This window comes from Cervus elaphus, chromosome 11 (assembly GCF_910594005.1).
Source record: "Cervus elaphus chromosome 11, mCerEla1.1, whole genome shotgun sequence".
NCBI lineage: Eukaryota > Metazoa > Chordata > Mammalia > Artiodactyla > Cervidae > Cervus > Cervus elaphus.
The window spans coordinates 72,641,464-72,662,132 of record NC_057825.1 but is presented as its reverse complement, the minus strand read 5'-3'; the positions used below and the strand labels follow the sequence as shown (position 1 = coordinate 72,662,132).

The 20,669-nt window shown below is 41.8% G+C and overlaps 1 protein-coding gene across 3 annotated transcripts in view; it reads right to left on the bottom strand.

Annotated features, from left to right (window-relative positions):
* FSHR (follicle stimulating hormone receptor) overlaps positions 1–20,669 on the bottom strand; it is a 189,720-nt gene that overhangs the window by 73,160 nt on the left and 95,891 nt on the right. The window lies entirely within an intron of this gene.

Below are 20,669 nucleotides of genomic sequence, written 5' to 3'. Positions count from 1 at the left end.
TGTTTCCATCTATTTGCCATGAAGTGATGGGACCGATGCCATGATCTTCATTTTTTGAATGCTGAGTTTTAATCCAGCTTTTCCATTCTCTTCTTTCACTTTCATCATGAGGCTCTGTAGTTCTTCTTCACTTTCTGCCATAAGAGTGGTGTAATCTGCATATCTGAAGTTATTCATATTTCTCCCAGCAATCTTTATTCCAGCTTGTGCTTCATCCACCTGGCATTTCACATCATGTACTCTGCATATAAGTTATAAGCAAGATGATGATATGCAGCCTTGATGTACTCCTTTCCCTATTTGGAACCAGTCTGTTGTTCCATGTCCAGTTCTAACTGTTGTTTCTTGACCTACATACAGATTTCTCAGGAGGCAGGTCAGGTGGTCTGGTATTCCCATCTCTTGAAGAATTTTCCAGAGTTTGTTGTGATCTACATAGTCAAAGGTTTTGGCGTAATCAATAAAGCAGTAGATGTTTTTCTGGTATTCTCTTGCTTTTTTGATGACCCAACGGATGTTGGCAATTTAAGCTCTGGTTCCCCTGCCTTTTCTAAATCCAGCTTGAACATCTGGAAGTTCATGGTTCACATACTGTTGAAGGTTGGTTTGGAGAATTTTGAGCACTACTTTACTAGCGTGTGAGATGAGTGCAATTGTGAGGTAGTTTGAACATTTTTTGGCAATGCCTTTCTTTGGTGTTGGAATGAAAACTGACCTTTCCCAGTCCTGAGGCCACTGCTGAGTTTTCCAAATTTGCAGCATGTTGAGTGCAGCACTTTCACAGCATCATCTTTTAGGATTTGAAATAGCTCAACTGGAGTTCCATTACCTCCACTACCTTTGTTCATAGGATGCTTCCTAAGGCCCACTTGAGTTCACATTCCAGGATGTCTGGCTCTAGGTTGTTGATCACACCATTGTGGTTATCTGGAGCATGAAGATCTTTTTTGTATAGTTCTTCTGTATATTCTTGCCACCTCTTCTTATATCTTCTGCTTCTGCTAGGTCCATTTCTGTCCTTTATTGTGCCCATCTTTGCATGAAATATTCCCTTGGTATCTCTAATTTTCTTGAAGTGATCTCTAGTCTTTCCCATTCTATTGTTTTCCTCTATTTCTTTGCATTGATCACTGAAGAAGGCTCACTTATCTCTCCTTGCTATTCTTTGGAACTCTGCATTCAAATGGGTATATCTTTCCTTTTCTCCTTCGCCTTTAGCATCTCTTCTTTTCATAGCTATTTGTAAAGCCTCCTCAGACAACCATTTTGCCCTTTTGCATTTCTTTTTCTTGGGACTGGTCTTGATCTCTGCCTTCTGTACAATGTCATGAACCTCCATCCATAATTCTTCAGGCACTCTGTCTATCAGATCTAATCCCTTGAATCTATTTGTCACTTCCACTGTATAGTTGTAAGGAATTTGATTTAGGTCATACCTGAATGGTTTAGTGGTTTTCCTTACTTCCTTCAGTTTAAGTCTGAATTTGGCAATAAGGAGTTCATGATCTGAGCCTCAGTCAGTTCCTGGTCTTGTTTTTGCTGACTGTATAGAGCTTCTCCATCTTTGGCTGCAAAGAATATAATCAACCTAACTTCAGTATTGACCATCTGGTGATATCTATGTGCAGAGTCTTCTCTTATGTTTGTGAGAGAAGGGCACATCTAATACTATTGTAGCTTCCTTCATGATTCATTTGGTAAATTTAACTGCCTTCATACTTTTTACAGTTGAATGTAAATAAGGGTGGTGTGTGCATGCATGTTTTAAGAGGATGTGCTGGCCATTGGGTGTTTCTTTTCTTCTCTGTCCTTCTACTGGGAAGAGTGCTGGGTGGTATAGGAATGAGAGGAGTAGGAAAAGAGTGAGTGAATTGAAAGTTGCTCACTTGTGTCAGACTCTTTGCAACCCCATGGACTATACAGTCCATGGAATTCTCCAGGCCAGAATACTGGAGTGGGTAGCCATTCCCTTCTCCAGGGATCTTCCCAACCCAAGGATCGAGCCCAGGTCTCCCGCATTGCAGGTGGATTCTTTACCAGCTGAGCCACCAGGGAAGCCCAAGAATACTGGAGTGGGTAGCCCATCCCTTCTCCAGCAGATCTTCCTGACCCAGGACTTGAACTGGGGTCTCCTGATTGCTAGGCAGATTCTTTACCAGCTGAGCTATGAGGGACTCCCATAGGAAAGGAGTGGGAGACTTCAAAAAAGGAGACATTTTTTGAAGACTTTAAGGAGTCAAGTGAACGAGCTGCACAGGTAGAAAATAGGCCTGGAGGGAAGCACTAGATGACAGAGAGGGTTTAAATGCAAATGAGCCTGTATCATCCAAAAGCTATTGTATTTCCAGGTTCACATACCATCACCTTGTAGTACCTCAGCCTAATACTGCCTAGAAGATAGACTTTTCTCCTTTCCTGAATTCATGTACTTAATTTATCCCATCCACATTCTCTTAATGTGGATTTTTTTTTGCCAAAGAGAACTAAAAATTATTAAAACAAATAAGCCAAGAAACACTTCTAAATTAATTATTTCAGAAGGTAGTTCATATTTTATGGCTTCAGCTTCAGAGACAGGGGAGGGTGTTTGGCTTGGATGGTGGTGGAGAGAGCCTTTGGCTGGAGAAGGGCTGGAGGGAGGTGGGCAGCTTACAGTAGTGAAAAAATACCTTACTGGGAAATTGAGGATTCTTGCTCTGTTCAAACCAGTTCTGCCTCTAGTTATTTCTGTTACCATTAACTAGGTATCTGCTACTTACCAGCCCTGTACATGCATTCTCCTCAATCCCTTTAGCATGCCTGTGAAGTTGGTATTTTAATCTCCATGTTAATAAACAGCCCTATCTGTATGCAGAACAGCTCTGGCTGACTGCAGGGCTGGAACACTTTCTTCTATATGCCTTGCCTCCCAAGCCATGTTGGGTCTAATATTTCCACTCCTATATATTTACTCAAGGGAAAGAAAAATTTATACCCTCCCAAAGACTTGTGCACAGATACTCATAGCAGCTTAATTTATAATAGTCCCAAACTGGGCACAACCCAATGGATAAACTGTAAGATATTCATACAATGAGATATTACTTATCCATAAAGTGGAACAAATTGCTGTTCCAACATAGTTGAATCTTTAAAAAAAAATTACGCTGAGTGAAAGAATGCAGACAGGAAAGGATGCATACGGTCTGATTCTATTTATATGAGGGTCTAGAGGAAGAAAAACTAATCTACAGTGATAAAAATCAGAGTAATTGTCACTTGGGGCCTGGGATGGAGTTTGCTAATGGGAGAGGCAGCAGGTACTTTCTGGGATGATGGAAATGTTCTCTTTCAAGATTGGGGAAGTGGTAACATGAGTTTATCTAACTTGTTGAACTTTAGGTATAAAGTGAATGCACGTGTTTTAGTATATATGAAACACACCTTAATACAGTTGTATAGCAATACTTTTTATTCAGAGGAAGGAGAGTAAATTCCATTCCGTTTATGTCTTGAGAACTCTGAATTAAGAGAGCTATTGCAAAAATGTTGTCTGGTCTGAAGGTGGTTCTGAAAGTTCTATCAAATCCTAGTGCAGTCCTGGAGATTATAGATAAGGTTCCTTCCCCTCCTGATTGTCTCCCCTGCAGCTCCCCAACCCTTCACTGAAATCTATGAAGTGAATAGCTGAACTAGGTCAAAGAATCAGAGTTTCTCAACTGTGACTGCACACTAGAACCTTCTGTGGACTTTAAAAAAAAATTCCAAAGCCTGGGTTCATATCTGAGAGTTGGATTTATTTAGTCTGGGGTGACTCTGGCATTAATTTTTTCCCCTTGTTCTTTAATTCTCCAAACAATGGCGATTCTAATGTGCATGAAGGATTGAAAACTACTGGTCTAAATGATGTTAAGTTCCCCTTTAGACCTGTGCTTTCCATCTTACAGAGGGTTTGATTCAGGAGCAAGGGCCAATTTTCCTTGTTCTGCTAGGACAACAAATTGGAGAAATAAAGTTCTTGGAGCACAAAAGGAAATAAAAAGGAGACAAAACAGTAGTAAGAGAAACCTGGAGATAGAACCTGGAAGTGGGAGTAAAATAGAAGAGGTACTATTGAATAGTTAGGTTTGATTTTTCATAAGAAAGTTTAATCAAAAGCTCAACATTTCAAATGTTCAATGTGTAACAAGGGATATTGTGGAAAATATGTAAAAACGTCTTATATTTTATTGTTGTTCAGTTGCTCAGTCATGATGAACTCTTTGCAACCCCATGGACTGCAGCACACCAGGCTTCCCTCTCCTTCACTATTCCCTGGAGTTTGCTCAAACCCATGTCCATCGAGTTAGTGATGCCATCCAACTATCTCATCCTCTGTCATTTTCTTCTCCTTCTGCCTTCAATCTTGCCCTGTATTAGGGTCTTTTCCAATGAGTCAGCTCTTTTCACCAGGTGGCCAAAGTATTGGAGCTTCAGCTTCAGCATCAGTCCTTCCAATGTATATCCAGGGTTGATTTCCTTTAGGATTGACTGGTTTGGTCTTTGATATTTGATCTTTGATTAGTACTGGTAATTGACAAAGTGGTTTTTTTTTTTTCCTATGCATAGCTTCTCTTCTTTTTCAGTGTACTTAAAAAAAATTATTTGGCTGTGATGAGTCTTAGTTATGGCAGGCAGAATCTGTAGAAACACATGTGGTTTAGTTGTCCTGTGACATATGGGATTTTAATCCCCAACCAGGGATCAAACCTATGCCTGCTGCAATGGAAGGTGGATTCTTAACCACTGGACCACCAGGGAAGTCCCCTTTCAGTGTACTTTTGTGTAAATTAGAGTTAGTACAGCCAATACCATCTCTAGGAAGGTCAACAGAGGTGACCTGGCTTGGCTAGGATAATACACAACTGTGAGGATCACCCAACTGGTCTTGGAAGGGAGGGTGTGGAATCTTTACATCTGAAGAACTGGCACAATTAGGAAACTATTCTCTATCTCAAAAGATTCAGTTTTTCTTTGCAATTGTGACAAATTACTGCAATTGGTATAATTTGGGGAATGATAGTGCTTCCTTAAATTTTTCATAAAGAGGGATGTGATAGATCAGCGGTTCTCAGAGTGTGGTCTGGTGGTCTCTGTGGTCAAAACTGTTTTCATAATCACACTAAAATATAATTTTTTTTTGCTCCCATTCTATGAGCATACAGTGGAATCCGGGGCTCATTGATGTGTGGATGCAGAAGATGATGTGAGAGTTCATCTCTCTTCTTTTAAGCAAGATGCTGAAATGTTTTGGAAACATGTAAAAAAAAATGGTACACGTCCCTCTAACATTTTTTGAATAATATTATTTTGCGTAACACCTGTTATTTATATTAATATGTAGAAATGTATTACTTTTTAAAAAGTAAACTAACAGAATATTTCCCAGTTTTAATTTCTAGAATGACAAATGATGAGAAATTGGGGAACTATCCAACGTAGGCTGAATGCTGTCCTTGGGTGAGGGGTCCTGATTCTGTGGAAAGCTTGTTTACAGAGTTGAGACTCTTCTCATCTTCCCAGGCAGGGCTTCTCATGATTCACATAGGAATCACCTGGGGATCTTGTTAAAATGCAGATTCTCTATGGGAAGATCTTGAGAGGGTCTGAGGTTCTGCCTTTCTAATACCTCAGGTGATGGGGATGTTGCTGATCTTGAGACCACACTTGGATTGCAAGGTTCTTCTGAAGAATGGTAGTAACCCACTACCAGGCCTTTCTCCCCAGCGTACACAGGGGTGGATATGAAAAGCATGATAGAGGAGGAGTGAAGTTCTTGATTTTAAAAATCCTTTATCTTCTGGAAACCCCTCCCTTACTCTCTTATTGAAGTTTTTCTGTCCTCTAGGTTGTCACAAGAATTCTTTCTCAGTTAAAGCATTTGCTACTTTGTTTTGTTATTGCTATTTTCTTGGTGATGGAGGGGTGGTCATTGCCTAAATCCCCAACCTGACTTTGAGTTCCTAGATGATATTTTATCCATTTATCTTTGTATTTCCAGCACCAAGTGCTAAGTTGAAGCATGATAAGTACTCAATAAATGTTTAGTGGGAGAATGTGTAGATGGAGGAAAAGTAGTCCTTAGGTTCAGAAACAGTATCTGCAAAACTGTGAAGGAGATGAAGTTTGTCTTCTGTAGTCTTTCACCCCTCTTCTGTAGCCAACATATGGTATGTAACAATCAAGCCTAGCTTGTCTGTGAGCTAGATTTTTGTCCCAGGAATTTTTCTACAATTAATACATAGCGTGGAAGGGACACATGCATGGATTTGATCTGCTGTGCTAATAGCATCTGGATGCCCCTATGCATCATGGTGTTTCCCAGTTCCTCTCTGGCTCACAGGTGAGGTCACTGAATTGAGCAAACACCCATAGAGGTGAAAACAGGAGAGATGACTGGTGTAACTGGAGGAGTTCTTAAAACATTTGATCGAATGTTAGGTCTCTTCTGTGCACAGAATTCTATGTTTCTTTGAAGGAAGGGGAGATGCACTTGAATGAGGTGCTGGAGGTTATCAGGTCATTCTCTCTGGAGTTTCAGAGTGAGAATTAGATTCTCCAGATTTGCATTCTTCTGGCCAACGGAAGGGTTAGTATTCATTAAAGTACACGTATTGGGATGGGCTATCAGTAGGATGGACTTAAGGAGTGAATGAGCGTGTAGCATTCAGCTGGATCTAGCATAAAATTTTAATCTTGGAGTGATATTCATTTGTCCACCATTTCACCTGACATTCCTTTTCCAAATGCTGGTTTCACTAGGCAAAAAGTTGCTATAGGTTTGCAGGATAGGGAAAAACCTGAAGAAATTTAAAGAACATCTATGAATTGGAGAACAGGATGTACTAAGAAATCAAACACTCATTGTCTTCACTTTCTTTTTGATATAGGAGATGGTCTGCACTTAGGTTTCCCCTGTCTTTTCCTTCTTCCCCTGACCTTCCATAGAGTGTTTTCCTTTAATAAATCCAACCTACCTCTCCATAACTGGACATTCAATTACATTAAAATACTTTTAATACCCACTGAGTCAAATTTCTTTCATTTGTCTTTAATAACCTCAAATGTTGACTGTTTCTCTTCTCTGAGTCCCCCTGTGGGACCCCTCACACGCACTGTCATGGCCCTCAGAGACTGCACTGGGTTTGCATTCTGTTTTGTCTCCTTCACCAGACAAAGAACTCCTGGAGGATGGTGACATTGCCTTTCATCTTAGTTTTTCTGCTTCCAGCCAAGTGTTTGCTGAATGACTGAATTATCTTTGAAAGATTATAAAAGATTTTCTCCGTTTGGTCTTACACAATAAAGCTGTGTTCTTGAAAACCTGCAGGAAACGGAGTATTTGCAAATCAGAATGTGTATTAGCACAGGAAGAAAGCATCTGCTGTCCCAGAGCCTAGGAGTGAATCTTTAGAAGAGTGAAGAACTGATTCAATGAATGTTCAACAAATTTTGATCAAGCAGCTTTTGTATTTCAGGTACTAGGTCCATGTCGGGGCTCTAACAGTGAATAAATTGGGTCCTGGTTTTTATCAATCATCTTTAACTCAGGGAGTCTAGTATTCTAGGCCTGCCTTAGATGGCTGGGTATTATCTTTATTTGGTGGGCTATAACTCAGTTCCTAGAAAAGAGAAAATGGATTTTTGGTATGTTGCATTTGAATATAACTACAGATATTAAAATAATATACTTTCATATATAATGTATAATTATATATGGTATATAATTATATATGTATTATATATTAAGTATTATATATATGATTATATATACACACACAGGTATATATTTCTACTTTATGTCTTGTCTATTCCCTTAATTCTTCTAGAAATGTGCCATATGACTTAAGTAAATACAGAATGTTCAGGTGAAAATTCCCGTGAAAGTGCATCTGAGAAAATGTCATAAAAGTGAAAGTGTTAGTCATTCAGTCATGTCTGACTCTTTACAACCCAATGAACTGTAGCCTGCCAGGCTCCTCTGTCCATGGAATTCTCTAGGAAAGAATACTGGACTAGGTAGCCATTCTCTTCTCCAGAGGAGCTTCCCAACCCAAGGATCAAACCCGGGTCTCCTGCAGTGCAGGCAGATTCTTTACCATCTGAGACACTAGGGAAGCAGAAAATGTCATACATCTCTCTAAGTATATACTCCTGCCCTCATTTAGAATTCCCATGAGATCAGGTCTGGTGACTTTGCATTAGAAACCTGAGGTCAAATTCTGACTCTGTTTCTTACTAGCTGTATAACTGTGGGCAAGTTAGAGTCTCTCTGAGTTTCAAATTCCTTATCTGCAAAATGGGAATAATTGATACCACACAGGGATGTCAGAGGCATTAAATAAGATGGTATGTGTGAAAGCACAATTTTCCTTGTGGGGTAAACTTCAAATATCAATGTAAAGGCTGCCATCTCTTTGTGGTATTTAGGACTGGACTCTTCTGCAGCTGGGAGATACGGGGCTAGCCAACCACTGTCTGGAAAAAATAGTACTAGCAAGTGTCCTAGGAACACTTCTCTTAACCCCACCTATAGATCATTTAAATTTTTGAGTCAGGCTATGACATTATCCCAAACATCATTCTGAGGCTCACCCAAAGTGAGATCCTCTATCTGGTTTGTTGTCCAACAAAGGAGATTAGGCACAGCATGTGGGTACCCCAACAAGGATGTCTGCATCACTGAAGTCATAATCTGAAAAGGATGCTGATCCCTTTGAGAGAGGGTCAGTACAGAGTGGGCCATGTTGTCAGGGTGAGCCAACAGGGGCCTCTCCCCTCCACAGGTGGTAACTGGTAGGTACCTTCCTTTCTCCACATGTCCCACCTGCTTCCTTCTCCCTGGGCAAGGTACATCTTTGCTAAAGATGCTCTAAGTATATCCCCAAATGAGACAGAAATAAAGGCACCCTCAGTGACTCGATCTAATTCAGACATCTGAATTCAGCTCCCTCACTTTTAAATACATTGACAACAAACTTGTGTTCATTTTTAGTTTTGTCTTAATTTAAAATGTTAAGTAATAATCTATATATTGAAATATTTTCCTTGCTTTCCTCAGCAGATGAAGAAAGGAACTAAAAATCACAGATATACTAACTGATGTTTCAGTTCAGTTCAGTTGCTCAGTCGTGTCTGACTCTTTGCAACTCCAAGGACTGCAGCACACCCAACCCCCCTGTCCATCACCAGTTCCCAGAATTTACTCAGACTAATGTCCACTGAGTCAGTGATGCCATCCAACCATCTCATTCTCTGTTGTCCCCTTCTCCTCCCACCTTCAATCTTTCCCAGCATCAGAGTCTTTTCCAATGAATCAGTTCTTTGCATCAGGTGGCCAAAGTATTGGAGTTTCAGCTTCAACATCTGTCCTTCCAATGAACATTCAGGACTGATTTCCTTTAGGATGGACTGGTTGGATCTTCTTGCAGTCCAAGGGACTCACAAGATTCTTCTCCAACACCACAGTTCAAAAGCATCAATTCTTCAGCATTCAGCTTTCTTTATAGTCCAACTGTCACATCCATACATGATTACTGGAAAGACCATAGCTTTGACTAGACAGACCTTTGTTGGCATCTGATGTTTGTTGGCAGCTGTTGTTTACTATGCACTTATTTTATGCCAAGCAATTTTTCTGTGCTTTGCATTCATTAAATTGTTGAATCCTCACAACCCTATGAGGTAAGTGCCATCCTTGATCCCTATACAGAATACGAGAATGGGGCATACAGAAGTTAAGTAATTTCCTCCGTGCTGCACAGCCAGTGAGAGAAATTGACCTGGGATGTGAACCTATAATTCATGGGGCCTTAAAAAGATGGCAGAAGTCAGATAGACCATACCTCCAGTGACTCAAGGAACTGTTTCTACTTTAGAAGATTCTGTTGTTATTGTTTTAATTTCAAATAGAGTAGAAAATTTTGGCACAGCAAAATGAAAAGCCTGAATACTACCCCCTTCCCCCATACTGGACGGTACTTAGTTCTGAGAAGGCAAAATATAAGTCAACATGAAAATTCATCTTCCACAGATAAACCAGAGTCCCAAGCAGTGACTCATAGGAAAAGCACGTTTTTAGGGTATTCTCTACATGAGGGTAAAGCATGTAAGACATTAAAAAGCAGTGCCCCTGTCTTCGAAGCATCTGCAGTTTAGTTGAGTAGAAGCAACGTGTATGAGCAGTTGGGAGTGCAAAGTCAGGAGAAGTAGAGTTACATAAGACACAAAAGACAAATGTCCAGCATGGAGAAGGGTCAACAGTGGCATTCAACACATTTGATTTTCCCCCATATACTATATTTTTCTCTCACATCCTTGCTAAATGTCAGCATTTCTCAAGCTGCTAGTATCCTTCAAGATTTCCCTATTAGAACCTCTCTGCTGATGCCTTACTTGTCACCAGAACAAGTTTCCCTCTTAGACCAGAGCCCCTTGTCTACCAACTGCCAAAGCCATGTTCTACCACGTATTCTGCACACCCTTGATGAACAACTAGTCTGGTGGGCTCATTACTTTCCTCTTCCAACCCTCTCATGCCCCATTACAATCCTAGACAACAGCTCCACTTTCATCCCTATTGGTCCATTGGACCAACCCAAACTTTAAATCTTAGTCATCTCTGACTCCTCTTCAACATATAACAGATTCTAAATCCTCCCAATTACTTTTGTTTTAGTATTTCTTGCAAACATCTCTTCATTTCTTACCATCATTATTGTGATTATGGCTCCCTGCAATTTCCACTGGACCAGCCATTCTTTTTTTTTTTTTTTTAATTTTTTTATTAGTTGGAGGCTAATTACTTCACAACATTTCAGTGGGTTTTGTCATACATTGATATGAATCAGCCATAGATTTACACTTATTCCCCATCCCGATCCCCCCTCCCACCTCCCTCTTCACCCGACTCCTCTGGGTCTTCCCAGTGCACCAGGCCCGAGCACTTGTCTCATGCATCCCACCTGGGCTGGTGATCTGTTTCACCATAGATAGTATACATGCTGTTCTTTTGAAACATCCCACCCTCACATTCTCCCACAGAGTTCAAAAGTCTGTTCTGTATTTCTGTGTCTCTTTTTCTGTTTTGCATATAGGGTTATCATTACCATCTTTCTAAATTCCATATATATGTGTTAGTATGCTGTAATGTTCTTTATCTTTCTGGCTTACTTCACTCTGTATAATGGGCTCCAGTTTCATCCATCTCATTAGGACTGATTCAAATGAATTCTTTTTGACAGCTGAGTAATATTCCATGGTGTATATGTACCACAGCTTCCTTATCCATTCATCTGCTGATGGGCATCTAGGTTGCTTCCATGTCCTGGCTATTATAAACAGTGCTGCAATGAACATTGGGGTGCACGTGTCTCTTTCAGATCTGGTTTCCTCAGTGTGTATGCCCAAAAGTGGGATTGCTGGGTCATATGGCAGTTCTATTTCCAGTTTTTTAAGGAATCTCCACACTGTTTTCCATAGTGGCTGTACTAGTTTGCATTCCCACCAACAGTGTAAGAGGGTTCCCTTTTCTCCACACCTTCTCCAGCATTTATTGCTTGTAGTCTTTTGGATAGCAGCCATCCTGACTGGCGTGTAATGGTACCTCATTGTGGTTTTGATTTGCATTTCTCTAATAATGAGTGATGTTGAGCACCTTTTCATGTGTTTGTTAGCCATCTGTATGTCTTCTTTGGAGAAATGTCTGTTTAGTTCTTTGGCCCATTTTTTGATTGGGTCATTTATTTTTCTGGAATTGAGCTTCAGGAGTTGCTTGTATATTTTTGAGATTAATCCTTTGTCTGTTTCTTCATTTGCTATTATTTTCTCCCAATCTGAGGGTTGTCTTTTCACCTTACTTATAGTTTCCTTTGTAGTGCAAAAGCTTTTAAGTTTCATTAGATCCCATTTGTTTAGTTTTGCTTTTATTTCCAATATTCTGGGAGGTGGGTCATAGAGGATCTTGCTGTGATTTATGTCAGAGAGTGTTTTGCCTATGTTCTCCTCTAGGAGTTTTATAGTTTCTGGTCTTACATTTAGATCTTTAATCCATTTTGAGTTTATTTTTGTGTATGGTGTTAGAAAGTGTTCTAGTTTCATTCTTTTACAAGTGGTTGACCAGTTTTCCCAGCACCACTTGTTAAAGAGGTTGTCTTTTTTCCATTGTATATCCTTGCCTCCTTTGTCAAAGATAAGGTGTCCATAGGTTCGTGGATTTATCTCTGGGCTTTCTATTCTGTTCCATTGATCTATATTTCTGTCTTTGTGCCAGTACCACACTGTCTTGATGACTGTGGCTTTGTAGTAGAGTCTGAAGTCAGGCAGGTTGATTCCTCCAGTTCCATTCTTCTTTCTCAAGATTACTTTGTGGACCAGCCATTCTTAACAGTCATGTGATGACTCAGAATTTGGGTCTGATGTGGGTCATGAGTCATCTCTTTCAAACAAATTCAGTGTCCCAATGATTTACTCAAAAATCTGGAGCAGATTCAAGGATATATCATTCTGTCTAGATACAGGAGTGTCGCCAGTGTTTATACTTGGGAGCCGTGAGTAGGAGTGTAATTTGGGAAGGTAAATAGAGTTAAAAGAGGGTAATAAAAAGTGAAGAAGGGAGAAAGAACAAGAGGTTAAGGGAAGGAGATTTTCTGGAGATAGATTAGAGTTAGAAGTTAGAAAAGGGAGATAATTTCTGTATGCCTGTCAGAAATTGTTTAAACAGGAATTCTTTAAGTTCCAAGTGACAGGAGATAAGAGGTCGGGTAGGTAATAAGGGAGGGGTGTTGATTGGGTCACTTGGCTTCAGTGTGGGCTGCCAGCTCTAGCAGAGGCCACAGAAAGGGCGGGTGGGGAGACTGACCCACAAGGACAGGTAAATTGTCTGTAGGTTAGGGGGCCTGGCGAGTCTGAGCTGTGTAACTGAAGACTGCAGGAATAATGGTGCTGGTGATAATTAACCTTTATTAGACAGTTACTGTGAGGCGGGCATAGAACTATTAATAAATGCTCTACACGGGCAATCTCACTAACGGCCTTATCTTCTTAGGGCCCTGCGGACTTGTGTCTGTCTTAGTTCATATGCATGTGTGAGTGGTGCATGAACCTGGAAGCCAGTCAGGCCTGGATTCAAATGCTAGCTTCATCATTGCCTGGCTAGTTGTGTGACCTTAGACAGGTCAGCTAACTTGAATGGTATTTATTTCAATGGGAGTAATAATAACTACCTTTTAGGGTTTTATGAAAATTATGGATCTCATCTATGGCACAGAAGGGATTTCTAGCTGCCCACCAGAATCTGTTTGTCCCCTCTGTTTTCTGGGAGCACAACTCAAGCATGTTTCCTGACCATCTTGCTGTTGTATAGGCTTGCAGGGAGAAGGCTTCTCCCCAGGAATATGAGAAGTGATGTGAACTGTAGCCCCTCATGTGCTCCTCCATGCTCTACCTCCCTCCCACCTCCTGGCTGGAGGTGCCTGGGCAACCTTGGGAGCCAGGATTGAAAATGAAGGAGCTGGTGGCACCCTGTGTTCTAAATCAAGAGCTGAGAAGCACCGTGTGGACTACTACATGAAAAAGAAACACGTTCACAAGGTCCCTGATATTCGGGAGTTCATTGTCATCAAACCACTCTGATGCCTACAGTGGGATTCTAGCATCCTGCATCCTACCTAGTATTTACTCATCAAATGTGCCTCCCATCAGGGCAGTTGCATCTACCATCTGCTGATAAATGGGTGTCTGCAGAAAGTGTTGAGTACATTTTTGTTGATTGGCTAAGAAGGAGTTATGAGGAATATTGCTTGGCCAAATTGGGAGAAAACAACAACAACAAAATGCCTCCTCAAAACTAGGTCTGTATGTGACCTCATTTAGCCAGAGGCTTCTGTTCCTTGGTGACACCGTATTTACTGCCTGTGATTGAGTTGCTTGGCCTCTTGCAGTGAGCACATCGGCTAGCTGCTCCTTATTGAATTATTGGGCCCTTGGCTTTTTTCTCTTTTTCAATTATTTCATGGGAACAAAAAAACACCCTGGCATCCTAGAAAGAGCAACTTTCTAACAATGGGGACTACTAAATTCATTAGCACATAGGCTCTGGGAGGGTGTTCGGGTTAAGCAATTTGAACCCCCAGCTCTGTCATCTCACCAATGCGGAGGTGCATGAGGAGAAATCTCTCATGTGGGCCAAAGGGAGTCCTTCATCACTTTGGCAAATGGCCTGAGTGCTCTGAGATCCATTTCCTCTGTAAGACGTTGCTAAGGCCCTCTGTCCCTCAGAACATTTTACACCCGATCCTTTGTAGTTGTCTGGGCTATTGAAGATCATATGAATAATGCATGTCATGCAGGAGGGAAAAAAGCACAGAGTGTTATGCAAAGGTCATGTTGCTTACCATTATTTTTCTTACTTCACTGGAGTTGGGAGACCTTGGTTCTAGTCCTGACTTTGGCACTAATTAACCACTTTCCTTGAGTCAAATCAGTTACCTTCTCTGGGCCTTTGTTCCTCATCTATAAAACAACACAGTTGATCCAGATGATCTCGTGGGTCCCTTCTAGCCAGAGAATTCAGTGATTTTAATTATTTCTGTGATTCTTTTATTAAAAGGCAGCCAGCCATATCCTTGGCAGGCCTCTGAGATAGCCAGCTTCCATTTCTAACTAGCTGGGATAAAGGCAAGTGCTCCATGAAGCATCTTGATTATGGTACTGCACCTGTTCCCTTAAGAGCAGGTCCTGGGCGGGCACAGGAGGGAGCAGCAGGAGGGTGACCCCCAATGGCCATCCTTCTCCTGGAGACAGTGTCAGCTTAAAGAGGGCGTCACTGATCTTTCTATAAGCCAGTGTTGATTTCTTCCTTACACTTCCTGAGCCTCTTTAGCAAAGAAACAGAAGGGTGGGTGGGTGTGGGTATGGGTGGGTAGGGGTGTGTGTGTGTGTGTGTGTGTGTGTGGAAAGGCAGTTATTGAAGGCTTTTCTGTTCACTTCTGTCACCCAGCAGCCCCTCAAAAGCTTCCTGAATTACTTTCTCTGGGCTCTAGGGTACCTTTTTGCTATCCTTGCCACACCTGTAATGTAATCCACCCTTCTTCAACTGGCTTTCATCCTCTTCCCAGCCTCCGTTTTCACTCTCCAATTCATAATTACTCTCTCTTTTATGCCCTCCATTTTCCACCTCATTAACTCTTATTCCTGGCACAAAAGTACCTCCTTTATGGGCTGCAGTGAAGGAACTACAAGGAACTCACATTTGGACACTTCTGAATTTGAGTTGCTTTCATTGTCTTATTTTCCTCTTTGGAATGGCTTGAGTCTAGTGCCTTCATAAACACCCCACATGCAAAGCTGTTATCCATTCTGCCCTTTGCTACCTTCTCTGAATTTCTTCGAATTTAGAAATTAAGGGGCTTATTTTCACCAACTTCGTATTTAATTGATTTTACATCGATTTCTGAGCAGTAGATTTCTCTGTCCCATCCAAAATGGTAGTCAAAGGCCTTCCTCCAGGGCCTTCTTTGCCTCGTATTGGTCCTGAAAATGTCCTTATTTTTACAGTGAAGAGACATATGTGATCAAGAAAAAGAAAGGACGTTTTTAAAAAGTGTTTTATATTTTATGAAACTTTGCCAGTGTCTGGAAAAATATGTCATCATTCTAGAAAGTGAGGAGGAAGGTGGATTCTTTCCCAAGATGAGTGTTTGGTTCAGCTGGTTAAGGCCACTCAAGATGTTGGGAACCATCAGCCTAGTTCAGTCTATGTCCAAGCCTCTTCTGTGCCTTGGAAACCTTTGTTTAAGCAAAAGGTTAGAGAGAAGCAAAACAATGAGGGAATTGTTCCCATTAAAGATGGCTGTGTGGGGCAGAAGAAGACAACGCACATCTCCTTCCTCACTTCAGCAGCTTCTGAGGGGCCCTTCATTCTCCTACACATGTGTCATTTAATTGTGAAACATGCACTGGTCCTATGCCAAGACAATTTCAGATAATGAAGATCCGTTAGGCAGACATCTTTTAAGAAAAGTGTTTTGTTTTGTTTTGGCAATGCCACTGAAATGAGAATTTCAAGGTAGTAGCCAAGGAAGGAAACACCGTCTGTAGTTATCTTAAAAATGTACTTTCCTACCCACACACGGGCTTCCCTCAAAGCTCAGTTGGTAAAGAATCTTCTGCAGTGCGGGAGACCTGAGTTCGATACCTGGGTTGGGAAGATCCGCTGGAGAAGAAAATGGCAACCCATTCCAGTATTCTTGCTTGGAGAATCCCTTGGACAGAGGAGCCTGGTGGGCTATAGTCCATGGAGTCGCAAGAGTTGGACACGACTGAGTGACTAAACCACCACCACCACACACATATGTCATCTCTCCCCTTTCCTCAAACAGATAAAATAAACAAGGCACAAGAAGCTATAATTACATGGTTAATTAATAACTGGTTGTCTAGGTTAAGATGCACTTCACCTATGATGATGAGTATATTTTCATTCATTTGCTCAAATTCCATTATAAGGGTCTCCTTGCTGGAGCTGTAGAAACAATGTCAAGACTGAGTTCCACAAGAGGGGATATCTGTTATGAGCCAGACCATAGAGCTAACAGGCTTTGCAGATGGAGCTATTGGTAAAGAAACCCCTGCCAATGCAGGAGATGTAAAAGACATGGGTTTGACCCCTGTGTTGGGAAGATCCCCTGGAGGAGTGCAATGCAACCCACTCTAGTATTCTTGCCTGGAGAATCCCATGGACAGAGGAGCCTGGTAGGCGATGATTCATAGGGTTGCAAAGAGTCTGACACTACTAACGGGACTTAGCACGCATGCATAGAGCTAGCGTTGTAGACCCACACAGGCAGTGTGAAGCCAGCAAAGTTACTTAGCTTCTCTGAGTCTCAGTTTCCTCATATCTGAAATGGGGACAATGGTATTTATCTCGTGAAACTTTGTGAGGATTAAATATTAAATAATTACATGTTAAGTATTTAAAGCTTTAATAAGTGTTAAAAGAAATAATATTTATTATCATCATTTTAATTTTTCCCTCGAGTCTAGTCTAGACAAATCCCTTAGGGTCAAGCACTTGGTTATGTTCATAGTTTGTCACCTGTTCCTCCAACAGGTGCACCAGAAATGTGTGCTAAAGAGACGGATGACATTTGCAGGGTTTGAACTCCTTTGCCTTGTACTGATTCAAGCAGTGAAGAATAATTAAGTGATTATCAGTTAAGAAGGATTAAGCATAGAAAAGTTAGGTGATTTAACTCAGGCCACACAGCAAGTTGGAGAAGGCAATGGCAACCCACTCCAGTACTCTTGCCTGGAAAATCCCATGGACGGAGGAGCCTGGTGGGCTGCAGTCCATGGGGTTTCTAGGAGTCGAACACGACTGAGCGACTTCAGTTTCACTTTTCACTTTCATGGAGAAGGAAATGGCAACCCACTCCAGTGTTCTTGCCTGGAGAATCCCAGGGACGGGGGAGCCTGGTGGATGCCTTCTATGGGGTCGCACAGAGTTGGATATGACTGAAGCGACTTGGCAGCAGCAGCAAGTTAAAGAGAAGTAAAACCTGGGCTTGCCAACTCCTGTGCTGATGTTCGTTTAAGCAGTCACAGTGCAGTATCCTGGATCTTGCACTTATTTAAATTATGAGCAGCTACCTCCTTCTGGCTTGTCTATGACACCTTTTCCCTTTTTGCCCCCCTAAAAAAATATAAGTATTTAGAAGAAAAGAAAAACATTCCGACCGAATATGCCTGTGGTAGAAATTCTGGTACCAATTTAATACATCGAATCCAGATTTAGATTTCAGAATTCATTTGAATATATTTATTTCAGAATTTGTGTATCTAATTATGTTTTCCTCTGTCACCAACCACAAGCAATTTCCCTCTATTTAGGATCATTGTGTCTTTAAATGTAAGACATAAGACACAGGAATTACCATAGCAACTTGCTTTCCAATTAGGCTGCAATTGCTGAAAATCAATATGATTAGACAAGGTCAGTGACAGAGTAAGCCCCACAGTGTTTAAAGAGAGCCGGGGAAGTAAAGGGACCATGAGGAAATGAGAAAACGATTGGAAAAATCTCTCCCCAGTGTTGAGCATGAGCTCTTTATTGCTTGCTGCTTGCATAACCTAAGATGTCTCACAGAAGCAACAGTTTCAAACCTGCCAACAAGGGCTGGAGGGATGGAGGCTGAGAGATGTTTAATGTTTTAGTTATCTTTTCTTCTGGTCCCCAAACACTTAACAAAACTAAAGACTGGAAATTACCAACTTGAAAGTGAGGATAAGCGGTAGCCGAGAAGTGAAAGTCAAAGTCGCTCAGTTGTGTCCGACTCTTTGCAACCCCATGGACTGTATAGTCCATGGAATTCTCCAGGCCAGAATACTGGAGTGCATAGCCAGTCCCTTCTTCAGGGGGTCTTCCAGAGATCGAACACAGGTCTCTCACATTTTAGCTGGATTCTTTAGGAGCTGAGACACCAGGGGAGCCCAAGCAGTAGCTGAAGTGGGAGTTAATGAAGAGGCAAACCAGAGCAGCTGTTTTCAGCCCAGAGAGGGAACCAGGGTGTTTGCGAGGAAACACAAGGTGGCCCACAGACAGATTTGCCTGGAGGGGGCTGTGTGAGCTGGGGAGGCTCCACTCATCAGGGAAGTGTCACTGGCTTTGGACCCGGCATCATCTAAGCCCCTTTCCATGGCTTCCTCTCCTCCCTCCCTGTATTAGTGTCTGCTTTAAAGAAGAAAAACTCATTGCATTTTAGTAAGGAGTACAGTTTAAGCAGAAAAGTCATTATGACCACTAGGCACAAAGAAGTAGATAGTGGAAATACTTCTGGCACCTTTCTGGAGCTCCTCAAATTCACATCTGTGTTCTACCATGAATTCATAGCAGGTTGGCTTAAACCATGAGCATCAGGTCCTCACCCACTTGATGAAACGAGGTGATTGTTCTAGTGGCAAAGTCACAGACACTTCTCAGACATAAAGCAACACCACAGAGAGCAAATGCAAACCCACACGCCCCCGGAGCATTTGTGTGGAGGAGACCAGACCCAGCTTCAGGGGGGCTTACATGTTTGCCTCCCAGCAGGAGAGACAAGGCCGACAGACCTCTGCCCTGATCCTCCCCACCCGCCTCTCCCCTTCCCAAGCTATTCTCAGTCTACAGATTGAGTGGAAGGAAGCCAGTTGTAACCTGGGAAGGATGAAAGCTGGAGCCCTTGGAAGGTGGTGAGGTTAAGCCTTGGGTTATCAGAGTATCTCCTGACCCCTGAGAAGATCCTGCATGGTTAAGGAAAGGCAACCTGTTAACCATGCGGTTGCCACTCCCCCCTCTCTCCTCTAGCAGAGAGTCTCTGAGGCACTTAAGAGTGAGGTGGTTGGTGCAGGACTCACAGCTGGTGGCTAAGTTTTAGTTTTCCGCTTGCTTATCACACAGTTGTGTGACCTGTGAACAGGCTCTTTAGTCTCCATGTCTCGTGTGTAAAGTGAATAAACAAATTCTCCTGACTACTTCATGCGGTTAAAATAAAAACTGAGTGATGTCTGGGAAAGCATTTGGCAAACTATAAAGCATTAAACACAAGAACACATCTTTGGAACAGTTACGATGATCACTATCAGGGCTGCTGTGACTGTTATCTTGCTTTGAGGGGACCCCCCCACTCCCTACCCCGGGGACCGCCCCCCCCCCCCCACTCCCTACCCCGTTCTCTACTCCTTTCCCTCGTTCTCATTATGCTTTTCCTCCAGCCACTGGTTTTCGAAATAAAACCCATAACTCAGAACCAGCTCGATAAATTCACTCTAAGAACCATTTCTGTAGCCCTAGCATTTCTCTCCTCCAGAGAAACAGATAGAGAGGTTAGATAGAGGGTGACATTTAAAACATAAAATGCTGTTGGGAGATAGAATTTAGGCATTAGGGATAAATTGGAGGAAGTGTTTTATTTAAAAATTCTGCTTTGTGGGGGTGGCCTCTTCCAGTGCCCCTCACAAAATGCTGCAGATGCTGCTGCTTCCTCTAACGACACAGGCTACCCACTGTCATGTTTGACATGTGTATCTTTAAATACCAATGCTGGTCTTTATAGGCTTTATACATAATGTTGCTCTTGTAGAACATGGGATGACTATGTAAAGAAACTATATTCCTATATACTGCTGGAAAGACAAATCACAGGTTGCAAGAGAGGGGAGAGGACAGGAATCCTAACAATGTCTAAGGGAGGTCCTTGAGTACAGCTTTCCCCTTTTGGCATAGTTTTCTCAAGTGCTTTATTGGATTTCACACTGCTTTCCATTGTCAAAGGGTCTTTACCAGTGACAGAAGGGAACAAGGACAGTGAACATTTTATATACACGAACATCATGCCCATCTAAGGAGCAAAGCTGGGAAGTGTTAACTCTTTGTCAGTATCCTCGTTGCTGTCTCCCACCAGGAAGGCATTTTGGATCAGAGTACTACATTGTGATGCCTATATTAGTTTTAATCACCCTTCATTACACCTCTGCCAAGTGGCATTTAAGAATGTGAATCTACCCTGGTTCCTAGCCTTCTTTCAAAACTTATCTGCCTGTGAGTTTATCATATTATGAAATTTTAGAACTACAGAATAAATCCAGATTAGAGGATTCAAGAGATCATTTAT